This window comes from Microtus ochrogaster, chromosome 7 (assembly GCF_000317375.1).
Source record: "Microtus ochrogaster isolate Prairie Vole_2 chromosome 7, MicOch1.0, whole genome shotgun sequence".
In the NCBI taxonomy this organism is placed as follows: domain Eukaryota; kingdom Metazoa; phylum Chordata; class Mammalia; order Rodentia; family Cricetidae; genus Microtus; species Microtus ochrogaster.
This window is the reverse complement of record NC_022014.1, coordinates 23,161,946-23,180,513: the sequence shown is the minus strand read 5'-3', so window position 1 is coordinate 23,180,513 and position 18,568 is coordinate 23,161,946. Positions and strand designations below refer to the sequence as shown.

General features: G+C 48.9%; 1 protein-coding gene across 5 annotated transcripts in view; it reads right to left on the bottom strand.

Annotated features, from left to right (window-relative positions):
* The window catches only part of Rph3al (rabphilin 3A like (without C2 domains)), a 145,311-nt gene that overhangs the window by 97,950 nt on the left and 28,793 nt on the right, over nucleotides 1-18,568 (bottom strand). For 2 of the 5 annotated variants that reach the window (XM_026780337.1, XM_026780341.1), the window contains exon 1: nucleotides 2,464-2,578. The exons of 2 other annotated variants lie outside the window; for them this stretch is intronic. The gene's annotated coding sequence lies outside the window, so the exon portion shown is untranslated. Of the gene's footprint in view, nucleotides 1-2,463; nucleotides 2,579-13,124; nucleotides 13,177-18,568 lie in introns of those variants that run through there. One more of the 5 variants, XM_026780339.1, reaches the window with a different exon arrangement.

Below are 18,568 nucleotides of genomic sequence, written 5' to 3'. Positions count from 1 at the left end.
GTGGGGAAAGTGGGGGAAGGGAGGGAGCATGAAACATCCCCTTTTGGTTATTGCATCCCCTGGGGGTTAAAGAAGGAATCTGTGAATTTAAATTAGAAAAAAAAAAAAGTACTTTTTTCATTAACCTACAACTGAATGTTGCATTCCCTTTCACTGTGAATATAGATGGCATATCACGGTCACGTTGTGGTGTCTTTATCATAAGATCAGATATTTCCCCAACACAGTGTAGAACTGCAGGTATCTCAAAATACTCCTCTCTACTTTAAATTACAGCCGTGGGGGTTGGGGAAGGCTGACTGTGAAGTGCCTGCTGGATGAACATGAGGACCTGAATTGTCATCTTCAGCACCCACATAGCAGCAGGTTTTGGATAGCCAGGTGGTGGCGGAGCACACCTTTAATCCTAGCGCTCGGGAGGCAGAGGCAGGTGGATCTCTGCGAGTTTGAGGCCAGTCTGGTCTACAGAGTGAGTTCCAGGAGACAGCCAGGACTGTTATAAGGAGAAATCCTGTCTCGAAAAATAAAACAAACAAAAGATGGCGGTGTGTATGATGGAGCGGCACTCAAATCTATAGCCACTGTGCTGGGAGAGCCGGCCAGACAGGCAGAGCCCCAGTGCACACGGGCTAGCCAGCCTATACCTGCCTTAAAAAATAAGACAAAACAAGGAAGACACTGAACAATGAATTCTGAGCTCTGTAGGCATGGACACACATAACATACATGTGCACACACCCGTTTGAACACACACACATACACACACTACAGCAGTGGCTTAACCCCACTGTAAAGCTGTTACAGCTCATGGATTCACTACAACAGGGCTTTCAAACCCACTGTGATCACTGTGAACAAACACAACTATTTTCCCTCAATTATCCTGTCTGTGCATTTAAGCCATTGGTTTAGTCAGGTGCAGTGACACACTCAGGAACCCCAGCATTCCATAATTTTTCTCATGATAAAAGAAGAAATAAACCTGTTTATACACACACACATACACACACACACACACAGAGCCTACATGATGGGTCAGCAAATTAGGGTACTTGCTGCCAAGCCTGACAGCCTGGGTTCAAACCCTGGGATTCATATGATGCAAGAAGAGGACAGACTCCTGAAAGCTGTCCCTACGCATGTACGTGGCAAGGCTACGCACAGGCTTACACACTGAGTGAATACATGTAATTAAAAAAAAACCCAGTAAACAAAATAAAAACATTAACCAGATTGTCAAAAAATAGAGTACATACATATGGAAGTGGAAGCAGAATTTGGCTCAACAGTTATAGAAATAACATCATGTTGTCAGGGAAAGCAAGTGTCTGCCCAGAAAATGCTATGTCCTCCAGGGGCTCCAAAACCTGGCTTGAGTCATGCACTGAAGTGTATTGATGCTGTGTGTGTATCTGTCTGTATGTGTCTATGTGTGTCTGTCTGTGTGTACATCTGTGTCTACGTGTGTGTCTCTGTATGTCTCAGTGTGTGCATGTCTCTGTGTGTGTGTTTCTGTCTCTGTGTATGTTTGTGTGTCTGTCCCTGTGTTCATATGTCCCTGTGTCTCTATGTCTCTGTCTCTAAGTCTGTGTCTCTGTGGGGTCTGTGTGTGTGTGTATGTGTCTATGTGTGTCTCTGTGGGTGTTTGTCTGTGGGTGTGTCTGTGGTGTCAGCTTGTCTGTAAGTCTCTGTGTAGGTGTCTGTGTGTCTCTGTGTTGGTGTGTGCCTCTGTGGGTATCTTTCTGTATATGTATGTGTGTCCTTCTCTGTGTGTGTCTTGTCTCTATATGTGTGCCTGAGTCTCTGTGTCTGTCTGGGTCTCTGTGGGTCTGTGTAAGTGTGTGGGGTCTCTGTATATATGTGCCAAGAGTCTGAGTGTGTATCTGGGTGTCTCTGTAGTGTTTCTGTGTGTGTCTGTGTGTATGTGCCTCTGTCTCTGCATGCATGTGTGTGTGCCTGGTTCTCTGTATGTGTGTATCTGGGTGTCTCTGTAATGTTTGTGTGTCATTGTGTGTGTATATGTTTGGGTCTATCTGGGTCTCTGTGGATCTCTGTGTATGGGGATCTCCTGTGGGTGTGCGTGCGTGTGTCGTTCTGTGCCTCTGTGTGTCTCCCTCCCATCTCCCCGTCTCTCCCTCTGTTTGTCCTTCTCTGTCTCTATGTCTCTGTCTCTCTGTCTTCAGTTTTACCCTGTAATCTATATGAGCCTGGAACTCTCTACAATCCTGCCTGTGTTTCCCGAGTGCGGGATTGTAGGCGTGAGCCATCATCACACCTGGAACTCTCCATACAAAAATCAACCTGCCTCTGTTGTGCAACTTATGGGACCTTGAAAGCCCAGGCAAACATAATTTCTGCAAAAGAAATATGGTTTTAGTTCCTGCTCGGGTACTGCTTATTGAAGGAGCTGGACAAAATTCACCAGGAGACAGAACCCCTGAAAGGAAGCTCCCCTCTCCTTACCTGCCAGGTAGAGGCCTGGTGGGTGGTCTTGCGGGTCCCAGGAGTAACCTCCTTCACCCTGCCTCTCCCAGACAGAAAGTACCTTTCAGGTTGTTCTCAGTCCCGCCAGGCACTTCTCCATCCTTCTTCCGCCCAAGCTCCTGGCCCTGGCTGTTTGCTTAAAGCCAGACGCCAAGGCAACCCTCAGCTGACCTAGCCTGCTATCTGCGGGCCAGCTGTCCCCTCTTGTTCCTGGAAACACAAACAGACGTTTCTCTGTTCCAGCTCCAAGGTTAAGTGCCATACTGACGAGGAGCCAGCTGTCAGCTTCTCTGCAGGCTACCTAGGATCCCAAGTAAACAAAGATGCCCACCATGACATCCCCGGTGTCAACTGCCTAGGCTCCACGCAACAGTGGGGGCTACCCCAGAATAGGACCTGGTACAGAGAAGATGAGTAGAAGGAGTGTCCAGACAAAACCGGTGGCACCTAGCCAGGCGTCTTCAGGGTTCGTAAGATGCTCCCACATGAAAACCACATGTACACATGTTCACCGAGACCCTGCGTTGCCAAAGAGGGAAGACAAAGCAGCCAGCTTTACAGATGCTGCCTGTCCGCTGGGGATTTGCCACAGCCTGATAGCTGGCACTCAGAGCAAGTCCATGGGGATGAGAGGACCACTATTCTCTTACAGAGACAAAGGAACCAACCCCAGAGAGCTGCAGCCACCACTTGGTGTCCATAGCTACCACAAGTGGCCTACTTTGATCTGAGTTGGGCTGAGCCCTGGGGCTTTCGCCCCACTTTCCCTGCCTCCAGGAAGACCTGGCTGCTGGCAGATGGTGCCTCACAAAGGTAATAAACTAGAGGCGGGTGGAGGAGCTGTCAAGCATCTACCAAACACTCTGCCAGGGGCTCTCAGAACCTGAGTGGGGCGGGAGGTGGCCAAAGGCCAGAGCAGGCTGGAGGGTGCTGCTGAGGAGGTAGGCTGTGTCTTGGCTTGCAAACAGTGAGCAGTGGCTGGGATGAGAGGTGCCAGACAGGCAGCGGGGACCTCTGCTAGCTTGCCTGCTGCTGTGGTTGCTCGTGGGCCCAGATATAAGTCTCTGAGAGGGATACTGCTTCTCCAGGCCTCGCTCAGCCTATTGTCCTCTCCAGGCAGCCTTCGGAGGGCCCCACGTTGCTCAGACGGCTGTTTAGGATCAAGTCCAGTGTCCTCACCTGAGAGTTCACGGTCTTTCCCTGGACCATGGAACACCTGTCCTGCCAATGCGCATCTCAGGAACAGCTGGTGTCGTGCCCCGTGTCCCAGTCTGTGCCTCCCCCTGCCCCATACTCACTGCCTCACTTGGTGACTTAGTGGCAGTGTAAGCAACAGTAGAAAGACAACTGAACTTCATCAGAATAAAAATCCTGAGCAACGATGTGAAGAATGCGACAAGAGAACTGGCAGGATGGAAGAAGACATTTGCAAAGTGCGAATGTGAGGAGACCAGCCCTGCTGTTCCCCTGACCACCACACGAGGCGCTCCAGCCCTGCTGTTCCCCTGACCACCACACGAGGCGCTCCAGAGCATGGCCCAGGCTCCAAGAAGGCAGTTTCTAGGCCTTCCCTTTTCCACTCTTGGGAACTTCCCAGCAAGGGCCATTTTCATATATACGGGAAGAAGACTCAACTAAAGGGACAAGTAACATGACCTTCCTAAAAGGGACAGGTGATATGCTGTGAGGCCAGAAGGAGGATGACTCAGTTGAGGTGTACTGCTCTCACAGACGACCCGAGTCCAGTCCCTAGACCCATGCAGCTCACAACTGCCTGTTAGCGCCAGCGCCAGGGGATCAGATGCCTCTGTCCTCCCTGACTCCTGCACTCTTGAGTACACTCCCCACCTCACACATATATACATAAATATAATTAAAAAAAAAAACCAACAGGTGGGCATGGTGATACGGGTAAAATCCAACCAGCAAGCACTCAAGAGGCTAAGGTGACAGGGCTGAAAGTTCTAGGCCAATCTAGGCTATATGGTGAGAGTCTATCTCAAAACAAGAACAGGGCAGAACAAAAAAACAAAACAAAAAACACTAGGCCATCTCTAAAGGAGCAGGACTTGGAACATCTAGAGCAGGGGTTCTCAACCTGTGGGTTGAGCCCCTTTGAGAGTTGTATGACCCTCTCACTGGGGTCCCATAGCAGATACACTGCATATTATTTACATTTGGACTCATAACGGTGGCAAAATTACAGTTATGGAGTAGCAATGAAAATAATTGTATGGTTGGGGTCACCACAGCATGAGGAACTGTGTTAAAGGGCTGGAGCATTAGGAAGGCTGAGGACCACTGCGCTATACTGTTGAATAAGTTAGAAGCAATGATTAAAATATTAAACGCAGAATATTTTTTTCCAAAGGTGAGAACATACGAGCCAGCTGAAAGTAGACATAAGCTCTGAGCAGGGGCTAGCAGTATCATTCAGTGGCAGAAGCGTCCTCGGGGTGTCAGCACCCCAATAAAATAAAGTAAAAACAGTGAAAAGATCCGAACACTGAAGAAAATTTATGACGAGAAGCACAGAGGTGGCTCAGAGGGTGCGATACTGGTAGGGCAAGCCTGGCAATGCGGGTTCAGTCCCCAGAACTCACCAAGATTGCTCAGAGGGTGTGGTGCTGATAGGGCTAGCCTGGCAATGTGGGTTCAGTCCCCAGAACTCACCGAGATGGCTCACAGGGTGTTTTCAATCCTATACAGACCAAGCTGTGATAGTTTAATTTATAAATTAAGTCTAGTAAGAGATTAGCAACAAGCAAGGTGTGATAGCACTGTATCTATAATCCCAGCACCTGGGAGGTTAAGATGGGAGTTCAAGGCCAGCCTGGACCATGTGATAATGAAGCAGTGCTACAGAGGGGGTTTGACTATGCTACTAATGAACAGAATAAACTGGGAGTGGATCAGCAGATAAGGTGTTTACTGTGCGAGTATGAGATTAGAGCTCAGATTCTGAGATAGGTCAGTGGTTAGAAATGTTTGCTGTTCTTCCAGGGGATTCCAGGAGATCCAAATTCGGTTCCCAGCACTCACATCAAGGAGCTCAAAACTGCCTGTACCTCCCTCTCCAGGAGATGTGACACCTTCTTCTAGATTTCATAGGCACCTGCACATGTGACATACATATAAATAAAAATAAATCTTAAAATATTTTTTAAATAAGCTGGTGGTAGTGGTGCACATCTTTAATCCCAGCATTCAGGAGGCAGAGGCAGGTGGATCTCTGTGAGTCTGAGGCCAGCCTCATCTACTGAGTGAATTCCAGGATAGCCAGGGCTGTTACACAGAAAAACCCTGCCTTGAAAAACTAACTAACTACATAAATAAATACTTTGTAACAGTATACTATAATAAAGGGTATATGACCGTCCTCCACTGGAGGCTGAAAATGATAAAATGGTACACTGGAGAGAACACTAGACGATTACAGTCTTACTGCACTTTGTGGTGTTTACACACACACACACACACACACACAAATAGAAACGTTACAGCCACATCACACTCATATATATAGAAGCTTTACTCATAAATGGAAAACAACCGAAATAGCCTTTTGTAAACAAAACATGGCCAGGCCTTCAAGGGAGACATAAGAGATAGAAGGAGCTGGTCACCCTGCTGTGCCTGGCTGAGGCCTCCCCGGGAATGCCTCTCCTGAGTGCAGGGACAGGAAATCAGGTTTCTCCATCCCATCAGGCCACTCTGAAGGTAAGGCACCGAGGGACAACTCGGGACATGACAGCCTGTACAGATCTTATCTCATTTCACTAACCAGACAACAAAGCAACCGCCGTCCAGCTCAGGAGCAAGCGACCATCCACTGCAGAAAGCCTTCCTCCCAAATGCGGACGGAGCATTGACCTAAGTAACAATTTAGCTTTCTGTAGCAGTCAGCTGTGCATCGTTGAAGGGATGCTTTCATAACTTTTCAAAATACAATTGGTATGGATAGGGCCTGGGGTTCAATCCTAACACACACAAAGCAGTGGCCGAGGGTATAGGGGGGTTGGTGGAGCACTTGCCCTGGGTTGGATGGCCAGCACTGTATAAACCCAGCCCGTTAGCGCATTCCTGTAATTCTCACCCAGAACTTGGGAGGTGGAGACATGAAAATCAGAAGTTTAAGGTCATCCTCTATTATATAAAGTAAGTTTGAGGCCAGGTTGGGGGTAGGAGGAGGGGAGGGAAAAAAGGGGGTGGGGAGGGGAGAGGGAGCAGACAACCAAACTCTGTTCTGTGTCATCACATTTATGACACACATTTACATGGATACACACATGACTGCACAAACACAACACACACACACACAACTCTAAACAGCTATTACTCCTAGTGAGTATCACTCTCTCTGTCTATAACCCCAGCTTTAATTCCCCCTCATCACCTTGAGATAATACAAATCACATGTTTAACTGCCAGGCTCTTTCTATAAGTAGCCTGACGTGGCCCACTGCCTTAGATCGGTGTCTGTCACCCTGATAAAGACCATGACCCCCCCAAAAGCAAACACACACACACACAATGTAGGTATGGAAGGACTTGTTTGGCTTCCATATGCCAGGCCATAGTCTATTGAGGGACGCGGAGGCAGGAAGTCAAGGCAGGAACTGACACAGAGGGCATGAAGAAACACTGCCACCTGGCTTTCCACGCGGCTTTCTCGGCCTGCTTTCTTATAGCACCAGGACCACCTGCGCAGGAGTGGCCCCATCCACAGGGGCCTGGACATCTGTCATTAATCAAGAAAATGCCCCACAGGCTTGCCCCAGGAATTTACGCAACGGAGGTCCCTCTTCTCAGAGGATTCTCGTGTATGTCTCTATTTGGCAAAAAACTAACCAGGACACCTACTTTCCCTCTGAAAACCCTACAGATTCATGCCATCAAGAGCGTCAGGTTTTCCTGTTCACTTTAAGAACACCTGTGAGGTCGGGCTGAGAGCACAAGCCTTTAATCCCAGCATTTAGGGGCCAGAGGCAGGCAGATTACTGTAACTTTGACGCGAGCCTGGTCTACAATGTGAGTTCCAGGACAGTCAGAGAGGTTAAACAGAGAAACCCTGTCTCAAAAAACCACACACACACACACACACACACACACTCCACTTGGGAGTTGTCTGGGCCATCCAGAACGCAAAACATGCATATCTGAAAGGCCACCAAAGCAAAGGATGTCGCTCCACAGAAGCACCGCGGACCATTCCAGTGGAGCCATGGGGTGTGCCCAGCTGGACACAGGGTCAGTAGCCCCCCAAATAGTACTGAATGTCTGCAGCAGCTTTAGTGTCAGGTCTGGATGCAGATTCTCTGTCTCAGCACCTCCAGGTGAACAGAGCCCCAAGAGGTGCCTCTTCAGTCACAGAGAGAGCTCCAGGTGGGATTAGCATCCATGAACGCCCTGTCACATAGAGAGCGCCTCACTGAAAAGACCCACTGTCCCAGACCAGAAGAGGAGCCAACACAGAACAAAAGCTATCCCAGAAGCAGCTGATGAAAGAGAAACCTAGGATGTGGGAGGAGATTCAGCATAAGATAAATGCAAATGAAAGACTTGTGTGTGTTTAAAAGAGTTCATGCTGGGTGTGGTGGCGCATCCTTGTGTTCTGGGCACTTGTAAAGGTGGGTGGATCTCTGTGAGTTCGAGGCCAGCCTGGTCTACATAGTGAGTTCTAGGACAACCAGGGCTATATAGTGAGACCCTGTCTCAAGAAAGAAAGAAAGAGAGAGAGAGAGAGAGAGAGAGAGAAAGAGAGAAAGGAAAAGAAAAAAGAAAAGAAAAAGAAAGAAAGAAAGAAAGAAAGAAAGAAAGAAAGAAAGAAAGAAAGAAAGTTAGTTCATGTTAGAGGCAGCCTGAGTAAGTCCACGTCAGCCTGGGCAGCTTCAAGATATCCAGCCTCAAAATGAAAGTTAAATGGGGGGTACAGATGTAGCTTAGTGATAGAGGGCTTGCCTGCCATGTAAACACCCTGGGTTCAAGCAGCAGCACTGCAAACAAAAGAAAGCCCTCTCCCTCCTCCAAAAATGTGGCAAGGGTAGAATATTTTCCTAGCATGTTCAAGACCAGGAGTTCAATTCTAAGCAGCAAACATAAACAAGGATTTCATCTGAACGTCATGTCAGTCAAACATTCCCAGGTGTTTCATCTGAGCCCCCAAAGATTAAGGACCAGGTGCCTCATCCATGCCCAGCAGCTGCCACTGCTACGCTCTCCTTCCTGCCATCCTCAACCCTCACACAGGCCAATCACTGTCCCCATCGTTAGTCGGGAGGCCACCTGCAGTGAACCCACCTCCTACAGTCCAAAGAGTATCATTTCCCCAAGATTTTAGCCTTTTATTTTTTAGTCTTCATCCTACAGCATCCTAGAGAAGTAGCAAGCTGTTTTTTCTCCATGTTGCATGTGGTCCTTTCTCTAGGGTAGGTTCCTCTTGGGGGAGGAGCCCTCAGTCTGTTTCTGAGTCACAGACTCCTCTTTCCATGAACACTCACAGTCCTTCCATAAGGACAGAGGGCCTACTTCTGGTCCCTGTGGGCTCCTGGGATCAGAACCTATGGGCTCCTGGATCAGAATCTCCTGGCTCCTGTCTTGCATTTAGCACAAGCTTTTTCCTAGGAAGTTTGTCACATGGTAAATAGCGCACACAGCATTAGGAAATGAATGTCGTGACTTTGCTGGGCAGACCCATGCTAGTGTGTGCCAAGTGATGACCCACTTAAGTTTAACTTTTAATTTACAAGGTCCACCCACAACTTATGTCTTCCAGTAGATAGGAGCCTCTGAACTGACAAAATGCTACCTTGTGAAGCCTTAAGGCTATAACACGTTTGCAACTCCTTGTGAGCCCCTCCCCAGGACATATTTAAAAAGAGAGGCTGGGTGGCAAAGTCTTTTAAAAAAATAAGATCATCACCATCTTAAATTTAATCTTATTTCACTTCCTTTCTAAAAGTGTTTTTCTAAGTAATTACTTTTTAACAATATAGCACATGTCCTTGTACAAATCACTCATTCAGGCATGGTAGCACATGACTACAGTCCCAGCCGTCCAGAGGCAGAGACAGGGAGGTCACAAATTCAGGGCCAGCTTGGGCTACCAGAGGGCTTTTCTCAGAAAAGAAAATAAACTTTAAACTTTTCTGATCAAAACCATTTTTTTTTTCTGCACCACAGACAGAAACTGCAATCTTCCCAACATGAGTGTCCCAGCTGTCACCAACACACCCCTCCACACTGTCACCCCACTCTGAGAGCTCATAGGGTGATGGCCAATAGGCCCTCATTACTCTAGGCTGGCAATGCTTTGTGTCTTTATTTCTCTGAGGCCCACGCACCCTCCCTAGGGAAACAGAGACGCATTTCTTTGTTTACTTGTTAATTTCCACGTGGTCCCCCAGGGAGAAGGGTCACCTCTATCGTAGCACAAGGAGCGTGGGATGCATCTGGAACGAACCAGTCAATAGTGTGACTAATGCTGGGATTGTGTGAACTAAGGCAGGGGTTCAGGGACGATGGCACAGTGACAGCCGGTCCTGTGGCAGTCCCAGGAGGAGGGGGAGGGCTTCCTTGGAGTGGAGGAGTCTGGCAGGCATCCAGCAGTGGGCCGGCTTGCCTGGGACTGTCCTCCCAGAGGCGCCAAGGAGGAAACCTGCTGCTGGTGGCCTCCTGATGGCTGGACCAGAAAGGAACACAGAACCAGACTGGCAGACAGGAAGGAGACTTGTTGGACAGGGGAGTGATTGTACCCACCCAAGTTCACACGGTTCTAGCACCAACTCTGGACAGAGCAGGGGCTCCAGACAGCTATGAAAACAGCAATGTTACCCTGATTCTCAAGCTTCCTCAGAAGTAGGGCTGCTTAGGCAGCTACTGTGCATGGTCACCCAATATCCAGGCCAAGGCCGATGGCTAAGTGATCATACACCTTCCCAAAGAGCGAATGTTTACACCGCCAGTTCTCAACCTGTGGGTCGCGACCCCTTTGAGGGTCGCATATCAGATATTTACATTAGGATTCATAACAGTAGCAAAATTACAATTTATGAAGTAGCAAGAAATAAAGTTATGGTTGGGGGTCACCACAACATGAGGAAGTGTATTAAAGGGTCACAGCATTAGGAAGGTTAAGAACAACCCCCTTAGATGCTGAAGTTATTTTAAAAATTAAAAGACCACAAATAAATAAATAAATTTAAAAAGAATGGGCCGGGCGGTGGTGGTGCACGCCTTTAATCCCAGCACTTGGGAGGCAGAGGCAGGCGGATCTCTGTGAGTTCGAGGCCAGCCTGGTTTACAAGAGCTAGTTCCGGGACCGGAACCAAAGCTACAGAGAAACCCTGTCTCGAAAAAACCAAAAAAATAAAAATAAATAAAAATAAATAAAAAGAATGCTTTTTTCCACCCTGAGGCATCCACACCCCGAAACATCTTCCATAAAGGAGTGGTCAGGCCTGTGCGGACCACAGGCTCATGCTGACACCGCCCTTGCCTCGTACCCACAGCACGGGCAGAATCAATGCTCCAAAATGTTGCTGCCCAGGACAGAGCACTGGCGCTCTCCAGCCCCACTCCCTGCAGGGGCGGCCCCACATTCACAGAGGGATAGAATGATTAGATTTGCCTGGGATCTGGCTGCTAGGGACATCCCACCTACCATACCACCTGGACTAGGCAGGCCTCCCCTAGCCGCCTGGCACTGAGAAGGCCCTCAAAGGGTGAATGCCTGGGGTTTGAAACAAAGTTGGTGTTTGAACTGATGGACTTCTCATGCGGGAAGGAAGAAACGGGACAGTCATAAACAAACTAGGTGACCCGGGTGCACACAGGTCGTGCTGATGAATGAATCCCTGACCCTGGGCTGTCAGCCAGGGCCGGCTGAACCAAACCCAGGCAGGAAACTGCATACTTCCTGGTCTGGCCACAGAAAAGCTTCCTTCAGCTCACCCCACCTACTTCCCTTACAGCATTCCAGAACATTCTGTGCTAGGCCAGGAGGCACTGGGGCCATCGCCGCCGGGTTCTTTTCCCCATTACCCTCCCAGGACATCCAGAACAGGACACCAGACAGCACCCCCACCCCACCCCAGGTGTCCATCCTCAGCTTCTGATCTACCACCACACACAGTTCAGCATTCTCTGTAATGGACCGAGGCTGGTTTCATCTGCTTCAGACCTGACTCTTTCTGATACAGCTGGCTGTAAACCAGTCAGCAGGTGATAAGTTGTGGGGCTGTGGCCTAGCGTGACCGCATAATAATACTTTTACTTAAGCCTCAGCCTGGTCATCCTGACTCCCAGTCCTGGTACCGATCACAGAAGAGACTCTTCAAGGACAATCATGAACGACTCTTCTCCTCAGACTCCTTCGATGGCTCCCAATGCCTCCTGAATTAAAAGTCTACACCCTGAGCCTGGTCCTCCGGGCCCTCCAGCCGCTATGGTCTTTTCCATTACAACGCAAATGAACTACATCGAGATCTGCGGCCACATCTCTGGACCTAGGAATCCAGTCTCTCTCCTTCCAGGCCCACATCCTGCCCCTCCTGGGCCCACTTCACTCTCCCATGAACCCTTCCTTTCTCACTGCATTCTAGAAGGCTGCTCCCAAGCCTAGGAGGGCTCCGAGACTATTCTCCACTTCATATTTTCCTGTATCAGTTTATGCTTTTGCCCAAATTCATTTGAAAAGGAAACTTTCCATCTTTATCATAAGTAGAAAAACCACATTACCTGCATAAGGAAAGGCTATGGGTTTTTTTTCTAATATACATTAAAATACAAGGTCCTGGGTTCAAATCTCAGTACAGCAAAACAAAACACCCACGGTAGCAAATCAATCAGAAGAATGCTTTAAAAGCCCATCTCTCCAGCATTTCAAACCTAGACGTATTCTAAGAAATACAGCTTTTCTCTGCGTATTTATTTTTGTCTCTGGGACTCCTGGGGTTCGGCCCTGCCTCGTGGTTATCTGGAGACTTTTTTCCAGTTTTATGCTAGCTGACCTCACAAGTGAACGCCAGGCACAGACAGACACCCTACTCCCTCTCTCTCCTGTTGTTGTTAGAAAGAGCATAGATTGTAGACATTTCTCAGAAGTCATGGTGGGAAGCCAAGCATCATAGAGTCTCCCAGATGCTCCAATGCCAGGGGTGGGGCCTCTGGCTGTGGTTTCTTGGGAAGACAGTAAACTGTAGCCCTGATAATTTGACCAGTGCTACTGTACAGAGCCGGGCTTGTCACAAGCGTGCAAGCAACAGAGGAGTGTGACTTGCCAGCTGCATAGTCCCATTCTCTGCCTGGCCCTTGGTCCACCTGTTGTCCAACTTTCCACCCAAACTCAGAAGCCATCACACGGGACCTCGCCCCGGTCCTGTCCTTAGTGGGCAGTAGAATGAAGCATGGTACAAGCAGAAAGCAGCGTCCGAGGCGGAGGCTCCTGGCCGGCCTCCAGTCCACTACCTTTCCACCGCCAGGCAAGTCTCCGTGAACCATTACCGGAAGGAACACTTGCCCAGCATGCTGCACCCCTTCCCCACAATAAAGTCTGGAAAAGCCCCTGCAGGCAGCCAGGAAAGACATACAAAGAGAGAGCTTCCTGGGTCCTTAGAGCCCCGAGAGTCAGCAGCACCTACCAGGAAGCAATTGGCCCAGCCGAGACAGGGTTACGCAGAGCCCCAGCAGAAGGAGGGCCTCCCTTCCGTGCTGGTTGTCAAGGGCGACTCAGGTGCTGCACATCAACGTTTGAACCACTCTGACTTAACTCAATAAGTAACAGCTCTGGTGGAAGGCCCAGCTGGAGCCAAACTCAGGCCTGGATTCTCTCCCTCGTGCAGGGAAGCTGGGCCAGGCCATCCCACAACCATACCAGAGACCAAGTGCCACAGAGACAGTAGCAGACAGACAGATGCAGGCGATTCCCCTCCAAGGCAGGGCCCCGGGGTGGGGGGAGGTTTACATCCTCCGCGGAATGTGTTTTCAGTCTGGATACATAAAAACTGTCATTTTTTGAAATAGGGTCTTGCTGTATATTCCAGGCTGGCCTTGAACTCAGGGTCCTATTGCTTCAACCTTGCAAGTAACTAGAATTATAAGCACGTGCCACCATGCTAGCGCTGGAGGGTTTGTCTGTCTGTTGTTGTTAGAAAGGGCATAGATTGTAGACATTTCTCAGAAGTCATGGTGGGAACCCAAGCATCACAGAGTCTCCCAGATGCTCCAATGCCAGGGGTGAGGCCTCTGGCTGTGGTTTCTTGGGAAGACAGTAAACTGTAGCCCTGATAATTTGTAGAAGAACAGCCTCCCAAAGGCAGTCACCTGAGTAAAGTGGCAATGGGAAAAGCCTGTTGCAGCCAGAGCGTGGTCCAGGCCGATGTCTGCATTCGAGGACAGGGATGACAAAGGGCTCACTACTGACCTTTTCAGAGCACAAACAATCTAGTAAAGGAAGAAAATGTTTTGACGGTCAAAGCACAGCGACCTTATCCCCATGGAGATAAAAACAAATGTTAAGAAGAGCATCCAGTGGTCATAATCAATCACCCAGGGCTTCTCAGATGGGCCTCCGAGGGGCCGGAGGACACTGATATAATTCAGGGATGCTGTGGTAGGTGGGAGGGGAGTGGGCAACTTTCCAACCCAACCAGAGAGCCATGTGTGGTGGCACATGCCTTAATTCCAGCACTTGGGAGGCAGAAGCAGACAGATCTTTGTGAGTCTGAGGCCAGTTTCCAGACTGTATAGTGAGACCTTGTCTTAAAAACAAAACAAAGTAAAAACTGAACAAGCTGGCCAGTACAACTCAGCCTTCCAGGTAAGACTCCATTTGAAGAAAAGAGTCTGTGGTTTACAGTGCATACCAGTGGGCTGGGTGCAGCCCAGCAGGCAGAGCCTAGCCCTAGTAAGCAAAGCAAAGTTCCATCCGAGCTCAGAGAAATAGAAAAGAGCAGTCTTGGTTGGCAAGCCTCAAGCTGTGGATTAAGAAACTGGATTAGGAAGGCACCCCTCAGGGTGTGTCTGTGATGATTTTCCCAGACAGTTTGGATCATGGGAGCTCTGATTTACTGATGGATTAATCCATCTATAGATTTAAAATATGATGACACTATAGTGGGAGGTGGGGCCTCACTAGACAAAGCAGGTCACACAGGTTGTGTCCTGGGGGTTACGTCTTGCCTTGATGCATTGCCTTCTCATCTCTGTCCCTGCTTCTGCCGCATGCTTCCACTGCCATGATGTTCCATCCATGGGACGGATGGATGGCACACTGAGCCCTCTGAAACCATGAGCTCGGATAAACAATTCCCCCTTTAAGTTGTTTTTCTTGGACATTTGCTATAGCCGCAAGAGGGAAGCAGCTAATACTAAAATGAAAAAGGAAAATAAAAAACTCGGTGAAGTACCGAAAGGGAGGAAGTGGCAGAAGTTCCCAAGGCTTGTGGGGTGCCGCTGCCATAGGGCGGCTGTTCTCAGAAGCAGCCGTGCGCATGTACTGAGCTCAGAAGTCCTGTGTCAGGACCCAGCCTGGCTGCTCTGTCTAGTCCCTGCAGGACCAGCCACCAGGTGGACCTGGTCACAAACTGCAAGTGACAACAACTTCTGGTCAAGATCTGAGCTGAGATGAGCATCCCAGAGAGACTAACCCTGGCAAGGAGAGGCACCGGAGCATCCTGGGATTTAAGCATACCAGGGAAAAGCTGTTCCCCCTCCCCCCGCACAAAGTAGCTTACTGCACATGAGGGAACTAGATAGGAACGCTAGGAGTTCCCGTACAGGGATGTGGGAAACCTCCATCAGAAAGTCCAGGATGCCTCTTACAGGAAGGTGTGAAGAGAGCTGGTGTTCACATTCTGTGTGAACCAGAACTGTAGGGATGCCACCACACCTGCAGACGGTAGCCTTAACCCCACAGCACCAAGGTCCAGACAGCTGTGCATTTTGGACTCAGAAGATAATTCTACCCTTTAGCAAAGCACAGGCCCTGGGCCTCTGCTGGCCTCATGTGATGGACATCCATCTTGCTGTCCAGCTTCCTTCTCCAGGCTTAAGTAATCATGTGATCCTTCTGGAAAAAGATAAACTGGCCCCTGCTTCTTCCTCCTGAGGAGTGGACATGACTGGCGACCTATTAAAATATCCACCATCCTCCTCCACTTCCTGGAGAATGACTGACTGGCTTAAGGCTGGGCATGTGACCCAGGCCAAGGTATGTCTTCCCTGGATTACTGAGAAATATACCTCTCATGACAGTGAGCGGAGGTAATATTGTCATGGGGAGCAAGCACTACAGATGGCATCTTGATGTGTGCAGTGCCCACATGGTTACAAAGGTTCGAAAGTGTTCCGAAGATGATTTGAAAGTTAAGCGGGTGGGGAATATGTGCTGACATATTGTGTAGAGAAAGGACAGGAGCTCTATTAAGAAGCTTGTGTGTTCCCACAGGTATTAAGATGTAGCAGTTGTTGGTACTGAGGTTTCTACCTTTAATAACAGGAAGTGAGTGCTGGGTAGAGACGGCATGGGAAGTGAGCAATGGGCAGAGCGGTGGTGTGGAAGGGAAAGGGTGCCAGCGGTGCTAGTGTTGGAAATCCCGTAGCCATCTTGCTGTCTCTCAGAAACAGCCAGTCTGGAAATGATGCTTAGGGAGTCAACAGATGGAAGTAAATATTCCTGAAGATAATGTCAGTCGCTGAGTGCAGCCAAGTCTGACCCACTTTTATGGCTCCCAGGTTGCCAGGCTCATGGGGTCCCATTTTTGCTTCAGGTAGTTTCAACAGGGCCCTGACTTGCAGTCATGAACTCTGAGAAAATCACCTCTGCAGAACTCATGCACAAGCTAAATAGATTCAGCCCTGGGTGGGGGGGGGAGCTGTCTGCTCCTGCAGCTAACCGTCCTTTGAGGCCTGGCTCAGCAGCATTGTGGCCCAGAGGAGCCAGGGCCAGACTGCCTTCCTTCCAATCTCCAGCATTCTCTCCTTGGCTGACTTCTCTTCTGCTGTAGCTGTGGGCCTCACAGGGAACCCTGGCTCCATTTGCTTTCTCTATGGTCCCTGGATGGTGTGTCTGTCACCGTGTGTGATCTACTCTCTTTAAATCACACCGATCTGTGTCTCCAGTTCAGTGATTCCCCCGGAGAGATCCTGCCCCAGCTCATCCCAGACCCTGGCCCCAGGCTATACACTGAGACTGCGTCATCCACCTCTGACCATCTCTGCCCTTCCAGACGAGTGCATCCAGAATGATCATGAGAAAGAAGGTGTCTTGCTGACATGAGCACCCTCAGCAGGGTCCTGAGAGTTCCTGGCTTAACACACTGGCTTAAGAACCGGTCAGGCCAGGAGTCACAGAGCAGGGCTCTGTCACTGCTTCCTTGCTCTCTAAGCAGGGAAGTAAATGCTAAATTGTTTAATCTATGAATGGGCAAAGTTTGCAAGAGGGAGGCAAGGATGATAAACAGTGATTCACACAGGAAAATAAGCAATTTGATAATTAATACACACAGCAAATGAAGTTGCTAACTTAGTGACTAAGGCATTTTAAAACGCTCAGAAGAAGCCCGAGAAGACGGCTCAGTGAGTGAAAATCCCTTGTCATGTAAGCCTGAGGACTGGAGTTTGAATCCCCAGAACCCACATAAAGGCCAGACACAGCAGTGAAATCATCTATAATTCTAGAGCTCCTACATCCCCGTATCTTAGTTATTTATCTCAAGGTTGCAGCAAAATTCCTATGGTGATTTGAATGAGAACAACCCCCAAAGGCTCATACATTTGAATGCTGGGGTCCCACTTGGTGGAACTGTTTGGGAAGGATTAGAGGGTGTGGCCTTATTGAAGGGGATATGCCACGGGGAGTGGGGCTATGAGGTTTGACAAACCCATGCCATTTCCCAATTTAGCTCTCTGCCTTCTATGTGCAGATAAGAATGTAAGCTCTCAGCCGGGCAGTGGTGACAGGCAGATCTCTGGGAGTTCGAGGCCAGCCTGGTCTACAAGAGCTAGTTTCAGGACAGGCACCAAAGCTACAGAGAAACCCCGTCTCGAAAAAAAAAAAAAAACCCAAAACAAAACAAAAAAAAGAATGTAAGCTCTCAGCTACTGCTCCAGCACCATGCCTGCCTGCTGCCATGTTCCCTGCCATGATGGTCAGGGATTCACCCTCTGAGACTGAAAGCCAATAAACTCTTTCTTCTGTAAGTTGCCTTGGTCACAGTGTCTTATCACAGCAATAGAAAAGTCAGGCTGGAGAGATGGCTCAGAGGTTGAGGATGCTGACTGCTCTTCCAGAGGTCCTAAGTTCAATTCCCAGCAACCACATGGTGGCTCACAACCATCTGTAATGAGATCTGGTGCCCTCTTCTGGCATGCAGTCATACATGGAGGTAGAACACTGTATTGTATATATAATAAATAAATAAAAATCTTAGAAAAAAAAGTCAGAGCCTAAATACTGACAAGAAGCAACTTATAACAGGAAAGGTGTGTTTGGCTCACAGTCCAAGGGTACAGTCCATCCTGGCGGAGGAATGATGGCAAGAGCTTAAGGCCGCGGTCACTTTGTATCTATCCTCAAGAGGTGGGAAGAGGCAAGCTAATGCCATTAGCTTTGTTTTCTTAATGAAGTTGGGGACCCAAGCCCAGGGAATGGTGCCGTTCACTATTTGGATGGGTTTTTCTACCTCAATTAAGATTATCTATATAATTTCTCAGTAGCATGGTCAGAAAGTAACTTAACCTAAATAATCCCTTCCAAGCCTGCCTGAAGGCATGTCTCCTGGGGCTTCCAAATCTTGCCAGGTTGACAATCAGTACTCAACATCAAACCCAGGAAGCTCTCAGGTCATCTAACCTTGTATACCAAGGCACTCTATCTAGCCTGGGGTAGTAAGTGGAAAAACAAAACACCCATCTCAACCAAAGTGAAAGGTGAGTGAAGACTGATACCCAAAGGCTGTCCTTGGGGCTCCACATGCATGCCATGGCATGCCTGCACCCACATTCCTACACACAGATGAGCATGCACACACACACACATGGCACGCCTGCACCCACATTCCTACACACAGATGAGCATGCACAC